Source organism: Bubalus kerabau, chromosome 1 (assembly GCF_029407905.1).
Source record: "Bubalus kerabau isolate K-KA32 ecotype Philippines breed swamp buffalo chromosome 1, PCC_UOA_SB_1v2, whole genome shotgun sequence".
In the NCBI taxonomy this organism is placed as follows: domain Eukaryota; kingdom Metazoa; phylum Chordata; class Mammalia; order Artiodactyla; family Bovidae; genus Bubalus; species Bubalus kerabau.
The window spans coordinates 47,651,366-47,659,938 of NC_073624.1; the positions used below are offsets into that span (position 1 = coordinate 47,651,366).

General features: G+C 47.0%; 1 pseudogene; it reads left to right on the plus strand.

Annotated features, from left to right (window-relative positions):
* Positions 1 to 2,160: 2,160 nt before the first annotated feature.
* Positions 2,161 to 8,079, plus strand: LOC129641471 (apolipoprotein L3-like; annotated as a pseudogene).
* Positions 8,080 to 8,573: the final 494 nt, after the last annotated feature.

The window sequence follows — 8,573 nt, forward strand, 5'->3', positions numbered from 1 at the left end:
CATCCAGGATCAGCCCTTTCTGCCCAAGCTCTCCTCCTCTCTCTGCCTTGGCTCTTGGTCCTTGTGTTTCCCAATTTCATTTGGCTGCCCTGGCTCCTGGGGTCTTACAGCTTCGAGGCAGAGAAGGAGGCAGGGGACCAGCCAGCTCTCCTCTCCCATGTGCCTGGAGACTGGCCTGTCTGTGTAAATTCTCTCCCATCCACACAGTCAGTGCCCACAGCCTCCATCACCAGGCATACTCCCCAGTAATCAAGCTGATGGTTACTATTCCTGAGGGGAACCCTGAGCATTGCAGAGAGAAGGTGATAGAAAGATTCTAGGATCAGGGCTCAGGTTAGGGGCTTTGGGGTAAACTCTAAGGAAGTTGGACCACTCTAGACTGGATGCTGTAGAGAATGGCAGGGGCAGTTTTACCAATGACTGTCTCAGTAACTCTATCTACTGAGAGGGGAGACCAGAGCAAGGATAAAGGTGCAATTGGTAAATAAAAAGCAGTCATGATTTTCAGCCAAGGCAGGGAGTGTGAAGACTCTGGATTCCTGTCACCACCACCCCTGCTTTTTAATTATTATTATTGTTGGCAGCAAAGTGAGAAGAAGCCGGGTATGGGATCTTGAGCCCAGAAAGTGGGTGGGATCCAGTTCTCCATGAACAAGGTTTCTGACCTTGGGCAAATCACAGAACATCTATGCTTCAGCTTCCTTAGCTGTAAATGGGGATACAGCGGTACACACCTCCTGGTTATCAGAACAATATGGATTATAATTTATAAAGTCTTAGAGTAACTACCAGTGCAGAGCAAAATCAGAAATACAAGCCACTCTCACGAGTAGCAGTTACTGTAACTATAAGGACCTTTACTGTCATTTCAGTCAGGTCTCAGCAAGAATACTTAAATAAGTATTCTTTCGCCTTCTTAAAATACTGCCTTAGTATAATTAACACGCTTATTTTCTCATCTCCCAACACAAGATAGTCACAACCGGAACCAAAAGAAGTTCTCTCTATGTAAAGATCTGCTATTTAAAAAAATAACAGAGAACTGGTAAGACAAAGGATGGACACTGTCACATATGATATCTGTGAATGTAAATTTGTACAGTTTCTTTGCATAATAAAGTAGCTTAAGTATGAAAAAATGTTAGGTGTTGATACCCTTGGATCCAATCATTCTACTTCTAGAAATAGCTTAATGAAAGAATCTTAAATGGAGGCAAAGTTTTATGCAAGAAGAGTGTTCTTTGCACTATTACTTACATAAAGATTTTAAAACAGCCTGAAGTCCAACAATCAGGAGTGGACAGCAAAGATGACACCATTCAGGTCCTCAGCTGAACAGGGCAGGGCTGCAGGGATTGGAGTGGGGCTGGTGGGACTCCAGAAAAAAGGTTTGTGAGATAAAGGCTATTGCAGAAGTGAGGAAGATGTGGGCCGTGGGAGCTACACCACCGGGAACTTTATCAAGGCAGAGACTCGAGCACAGAGTGCATAACATCATTTTGCAATAAAAAGAGTCATTTTCCAATTAGCATGCATCCACAAAGAGACATTTTGTACATTAAAGCAAGTAGAGCATAGTCATCACAAACCTGGAATTTGGATCAGAAAGACTTGGGTTCAAGGCTGGGCTCCAGCAGAAATGGGAAAACTTGGACTGACCTAAGTTTACATGAGTTTCAGGAGCCTGCATGTCATAGACAGTGGATCAATATCACCTATAACCAATTAGTAACACAAGCATTCCCAACCTCATGTAATTTCCAGGGGAACCCTTCCTGCCTGTTCTTCTGTCTCTGGTTTTATTGCTCCTATAACTTCGCAAATGGCTCTCTCCTGTCTGATTATCCTCTCTCGTACCCCAACAGGAGAGCGGAACTCTGACTGGGGAGGACGGAGGGAAGATGAGTAACTTTCCTTAACAAGTGATCTGCAGAGCCCAGGGGACAGAGAACCACGCTGGGTTAAGGCCCAGGTGGCACTGGTGGCTGTCTCAGGGGAAACCACCCAGGACCTCGCCCTCGCTGCCCCCTCAGCCACTGCTCACATGTCATCAAACCCACAATCTGTTTTCTCTTCCCCAAGGGTGAAACGACACCTTCTTCCAGCCTGACACGGACGGATGAGCTGAAGGGAGATCTCTGAGACCCTGCTGCTGCCACCATGAGCTCAGAAGATCCCAGGGACTGCTCAGGTAGTCAGCCACCTCGGCTCTGGCAGGTTCCTACTTGTGACCCAGAATTGAGGGTGGTGGCTCCAGGCCAAATCAACCTGCCCAGTAATCAAGAACCAAGAAAGGCGTGGATAAGCATCCCCCAGAGAGGCCATGCGGAGTCCCCTAACACTTGGCGGTCTGTCCCCGCAGCCTCTTTCCTGGTCCTCTCCTCAGGGAGCCACAGACAAGATGCTAACTTCCCCCCCCTGCCTCCTGACCCCCAGCTAATGACTCAGAAGTGAGGCCAGGACAGCCCATGGAGGGGGCGGGCACAGCAGAGCAAGTCCCCAAGGCCAGGTGGGACAGAGAGAGGAGGTCCCCTGGAGCTTCTCCTGCCCTCTCCCTTGTTCCAAGTCTCCTTCTGAGCCCAGACCCTGGGGTATCAACACAGAGGCTGTTTCCTCCACCTCTCGCCCTGCTCTCCACCCAGCTGCTCCGTGAGGGTCAGTGGACTCTAAACTGAACCCCAATCTGGCCTTTGCCACCTCCCACACCTGCCTCTCAGATCTGGAGCACCTTTTCTGACCTAACCTGTAAAATGAGATGAATATTTCCCTATGTTGTGATGAGAACTGAATATAATGTGTGTCCGTGGCCTGGGCCAGGGCCTACCACATAGTAGGTCCTGCCTAGTGCCGTGCTGTCCCCTCTACCTGGAATGTGTTAGTTCCAAGTAGAAACCTCTCCCCTTCTCTAGAATCCCCTCTCTCCTGTGCTGTGCTAGGGCACCTGCCCAGTGCTCCCATATATAAACACCTGATTACCAGGTGACTGCCTCAGGCAGGTACTAGTTCTCTTGTTCTCAAATGCCCATGCAGACACCCAGGTGCTCAGTTGTTTCCTCCACCCACACCACCCTAATCAGTCAACACACAGATGTAGTGCTGTGGGTTCCCTCCATGTGAGCCCTGAGTGAGGCTCACCTTTCTCCCTTAGTGATGCATGAGAAAAAGAAAACCTAAGAACACTTAATACTTCAGGGAAGAGAGAGAGGAAGAGATCTGATGTCTCTTCATTTAATAAGGACACTGATATTACTGAATTAAGGTCCCACACTTGAGGCCTCATTTCACCTAATTACTGCCTTAAAGCCCCCTATCTTCTAATACAGTCATTGCAGAGTCGGTGGGTCTGGGCGTTAACTTATGAATTGGGGCTGGTGCATACGGTCCACCTGAGACCCCAGATAAATCCATCAACAGCATGCCAGATGAATGCTGCTCAGAAAGGTGAACCTTAACCACTTATACTTGATACTGTTTACATCACACCATAGTTTTTCGAATCTTCAATTTTTATTTTCCTGTCTAGAGAGCCAAAGCATTTTTGAGGATGTCACTGAGTATTTCCGGGAGAGTGTGAGATGGGAACAACTGCAATTCCTGCTCACTGAAGACGAACCCTGGAAGAATTTTGTGATCGAGGCCGATTTGTCCAGGTAACCAGGCAGGTACACCAGGAATGTCACCAACATGCCCCCAGGAAGATTTTCCCAGGCTACTTTCCTCCAGGAAGATCCTCTGGTTGGGAGCGAGGATGTTCCTCCTCAAGATCCTATGTGGAATATTTCCTCTGTGTTATTTGTTGGCATTGATGGCGTTGGGTTGAGAAGAGACAAAACCTGCAAGGAAAGTATGTTATATGACCTTGGACAAGTTACTGAACTACTCTCTGCTTCATCACCTGTTCAGTTTTATTGTGAGGACACTGAGATCATGCACGCAAGTGCTTTTCATGATTGCTGACACAGAGTAGGTGCTCAGTCAATGTTAATTTTAAAATAAGCTTGTTGGGAAGATCAGGGACCTTCTTCCTGAGGATGAGAAAAAAGAAGGACTTCCTTTGGGTCAAGTCTGAAAATCCTGACCCAAACATCATTTTGTGTTCCGGGGTTCTGACTAGAATTCTTTCATTCCCCATCTTAGGAATTATACCAACACTGCGGGTTCCTGCTGTCCAATAAGGCAGAGAGGCTGGAGGGGAACTGGCTGGACCTGGTGGGATCCTGGATCTAGCCCTGCCCAACTCTGGGCCTGTGGGTTTCAGACTTTGAGTCCCAAATTTGTTATGTATTATGTGTCCAGTGGGAATAGCAATTCAATCTGATGGATTGTAGTGACGGCCTCAGAGTGAACTGCAGAGTCAGTGGTGGGGAACAAAATGCAATCATCTTGTCCAAAGAACCAGGGAGGCCTGGACCAGGGTCAGACCTAGGGGTCAGGGTGGAGCAGAGGGTCCAGGTTGGAGGACTAGTAGGCAGGCTTGGGCAGCAGGCCAGGACTAGAGTGAGGAGAGTGGGCCCCAAGGACACAGAACTGAAGGGGCTGTGACCCTAGCAGAGGTCCTGGGAGTGGGAGAGGGAACATTTCTTCCCTTCCTGATGGGATCCCCTCAAGCTGGGCTAGAGGGCCCTGGGAGACCCTGCCCTCCATACCCTTCCTGGGACCTGGATTCTCACTCCATCTGGGACCCTCTTCTAGTCTACATGGAGCCGCCCTGTCACTGGGAAGGCCATGTGGCTCAGTGAGCCCTCCAGGGTCATAGTAAGTGGCTGCGATTGTGTGTCATTTGAGCGATTCTGAGGAGCCTCACTCATCCCCACCAAAGAGGAAAACACTTCCTCCACCAGCTGTGCAAGTGCTGGTCTCTTCAGGCTCAGCCGTTCAGATGGGTGTTTCCTCAAGTCTCTTGACTCTTTAGAGGTTCCATAAAGTTGCACACAGCCTTGGGATGCAGGCTCATGAAGCTGTCACAAATTAACATGTAACCCCTGAGAGGTCAGGGGTGCTCGGCGCTGGGTCAGGAGTCAGTGAGGTGGGCTGGAGGGCCCACAAAGAACAGGGCTCACAGCACATCTCCTGCTTCCCAGTCAATATGGGCAGTGGACAGACCCAGTGTCTTTCTGCTGAGAAGGCCAAGGGTATCAGGCTTGGGTGAGAGCAGAATCCAGGCAAAATGATCGTTAAGGGTCCTTCTAGCTGAGTTTTGATTAAAAAGAAATAGAATTCTAGGTGCACAGTTAGCCAATCTGAAAAGTGTGAGGGCACAGTCCTGGGACTGTTCTTACTTTTCCCATCAAGGGCAAATTTGGGGGATCCCACAACCACTCTCAGACTCTAGAACTCTGTAGAAGGATGCACAGACTCACTTAAAGCTTCAGGATTCCAGTTATGGTTTATTACAGGGAAGGATGAAGTTTCCCATCAGCCACAGGGCAAAGTCTAGGCAGGTTTCACACACGAAGCTTCCATTGTCCCCAGGATGCATTACTGTCCTGGATCCAGTGTGGCAGGACACATGGAGCACTGCCCACCAGGGTGCTCACCCTATTTAACAAAAAATTACCCTGACCTGTCATCTCCAGCCCCTCCCAGAGCTCAGACTATTGCCCTAGAGCCCAGCTCCTCCAGAGGCCAGAACTGATACCACGTGGCCCAGAGGCCCACCACATGTCAACTCATCATACTGTCCAATGGCCAAAGTCCCAGGCAGAAGAGGACATTCTTATCAGCCAGAATATTCTTGGGGCCTAGTGACCATATCCTAGCAGCCAAGAGCAAAGAACAAGAGGGCTCCTCACAATACACTAAGGTCCTTGAATGAAGGGTTTTCTGCTCTAATCCCAATCAATTCTCTTTGTTTATCTGTGAAGTTCCCATTTTACACACATTCTGGAAGTGATGGTATTGGTCTGCCTTTGAGGTGTCTTTATCAAATATCTCTCTTAAGTTAAAGGTATCCTAAGATGACCTTCGCTTACTTATTCCATGATTGAATAAGTATATGGAGCACTAACAATATCCAAATGAGGGTTTGCTGCTGCTACTGCTAAGTCACTTCAGTCGTGTCAGACTCTGTGTGATCCCACAGATGGCAACCCACCAGGCTCCCCAGTCCCTGGGATTTTCCAGGCAAGAACACTGGAGTGGGTTGCCATTTCCTTCTCCAATGCATGAAAGGGAAAGTGAAGTCGCTCAGTCATGTCCGACCCCCAGCGACCCCATGGACCGCAGCTTTCCAGGCTCCTCCATCCATGGGTTTTTTGAGGCAATAGTACCGGAGTGGGGTGCCATTGCCTTCTCCTGAAATTAGTAATAGACTTATGTAAAAATGCTAACTCTGGTTCTGCATAATTACTTGAAAAAAATAGAAAAAAAGCAAAGTTGAAATGCCAAAATATCTTCATGACATTCTGACATTATTAATGAGAAATGACAACGAGCATGGTGATGTTTTTCATTGCTGTGAAATAAAATGATACTGCCAGGGCTTTTAATCTCTTTTGGAACACAGCCCTTTATATTTCAGAGTAACTAGAAAGGAAACTTTGGCAAGATTTGCTGTGATTTTTGCTTGTTTGGTCGATTGAAGAACAAAGGTGACAACCCGTTTTATGACTTCTGCATTGGCCTATAAACATCATGGTCCACCAGATCTGTCAGTAGCTAAAAGTTCCATGGCCAAATTCCATTTTCCCCTTGAGAAAGTAAAACAGTGGATTCCCAAACTGCTTTAAACAGTCTTTGGGGTGTAAGACTCATACATCGGTCATTATTCATCCAAAAGCCTCAAAGATTATCTTTTGTGTTATATTATCTTAAGTTTATTAATTGAGAAATGAAAGGGACTTACCAAAAAGCACATTATGAATTAAAGTCACAGACTAAAACAAGCTCTCTGGCTCTCATCCAATGGTCAAATCAATTATAATGGATCCTAATCTTTTAAAGTTTGTTTTCGATTTTGAAAAAAAAGGTATATGATAAAAAAAATTCAAACAGAAGCACAAGCTGAAAGTAAAAACTCCAATCTAGTCTGCATATCTTTAGAAAATAATTTATTTTTTGCATGTATAATCATATGCATATTGGAGAAAGGCATGGTGACACAATCCAGGAAGGTTGGAAAAATTATTACATTAGTAAAATTCTTGTGATTTATAATAAAATCTCTGTGGTTTATGCAGGATAGACCTTGTTGAGCCTGTTTCATAGACAAGCAAACTGTCTTTCTAAGGCTTTAATGTTCATTGTTACAGGGAAGAGGCAGATGTACTCCGTGAATATCTGACCAAGGTGCAAACAGTCTTGGCCAGGGAGGACCAAGACAGGCTCCAAAAATAACAGCAGAAAAAGGAGAGGTTTTTGAAGGAGTTTCCTCAGGTAAAACAGGAGCTGAAGGAGAAGATAAAAAAGCTCCATTTGCTCGCAGACAATGTTGACAAGGTGCACAGGGACTGCACCATCTCCAATGTGGTAGCTTCCTCCACCGGCATTGCGTCTGGCACCCTGAGCATCCTTGGGCTGGTTCTGGCACCCTTTATGGTAGGCCTCAGTCTGGGACTCTCAGCCACTGGAATAGGGCTGGGAGCAGCATCTGCTGTAACAGGTATTTCCACCATGGTGATGGAAAATGTAAACCTGTCATCAGCAGAACCCAGGCCAGTCACCTTAACACAGCCGAAATAAAATCCTATGTAAATGATCTCTACAAAGTTAAAGATTTTGGGAGGCATATTCGTGCCATCAGGGTGGCCAGAGGCAACCCTGAATTACTACCCACTGCTCAGCACTGCATAACCACCGGGCAAGTCCTTGTCCAAAGTGACCAGCAGGTGAGTACACATTTCGGAGGCACAGCTCTGGCAGCAATTAGAACAGCCCACATCAGGAGTGGAGTTCTGTCAGCTTTATCCATGGGGCTGGATGTGTACTCCCTGGCGAAAGATGCACAGGACTTGCAGGAGGGGGCAAAGACAGCATCGGCTGAGAACATGAGGCAGAAAGCCCGGGAGCTGGAGAAGAAGTTGGAGAAGCTCACCTGGATCTATGAGAGTCTGCAATAGGGCCCGACTGGGCCACCCCTAGAGCAGTGCAGGGACCAGGGACGTGTGCAGGGTCAAGGGGAGAAAGCACTTATATTGGACTGAGGAAGACACTGAGGGCAGAATAAGGGAGAGACAGGGAGACTAGCAATGAGAGGCCAGGAATAGGGGAGCTTTGAAAATGGGAGAAAGCCAAAGAGTTAGGATTGTAGAGATCCAGCACAAGTAGCAGGGGCTCCTCTATTGCCCTCCCCAGGGTCCAATATTCCAGCAAGAAGGGTTTCCCCTGGTGATGGTGTCTAGCCCTACTTCTCCAGCATCAACTCACCTTTAAACTCAGTAGGGAGTGACTTGTTTGTTTCCACGTTTTATTAAAGTATAGTTGATTTACAATATTGTATTAGCTTCAGGTGTATAGCAAATGATTCCATTATACGTGTATCTATGTACATATTTATCCTTTTAAAATTTTGTATAAGTTCTTCAGCTCAGTTCAGTTAGTTGTTCAGTCATGTCCGACTCTTTGCAACCCCATGG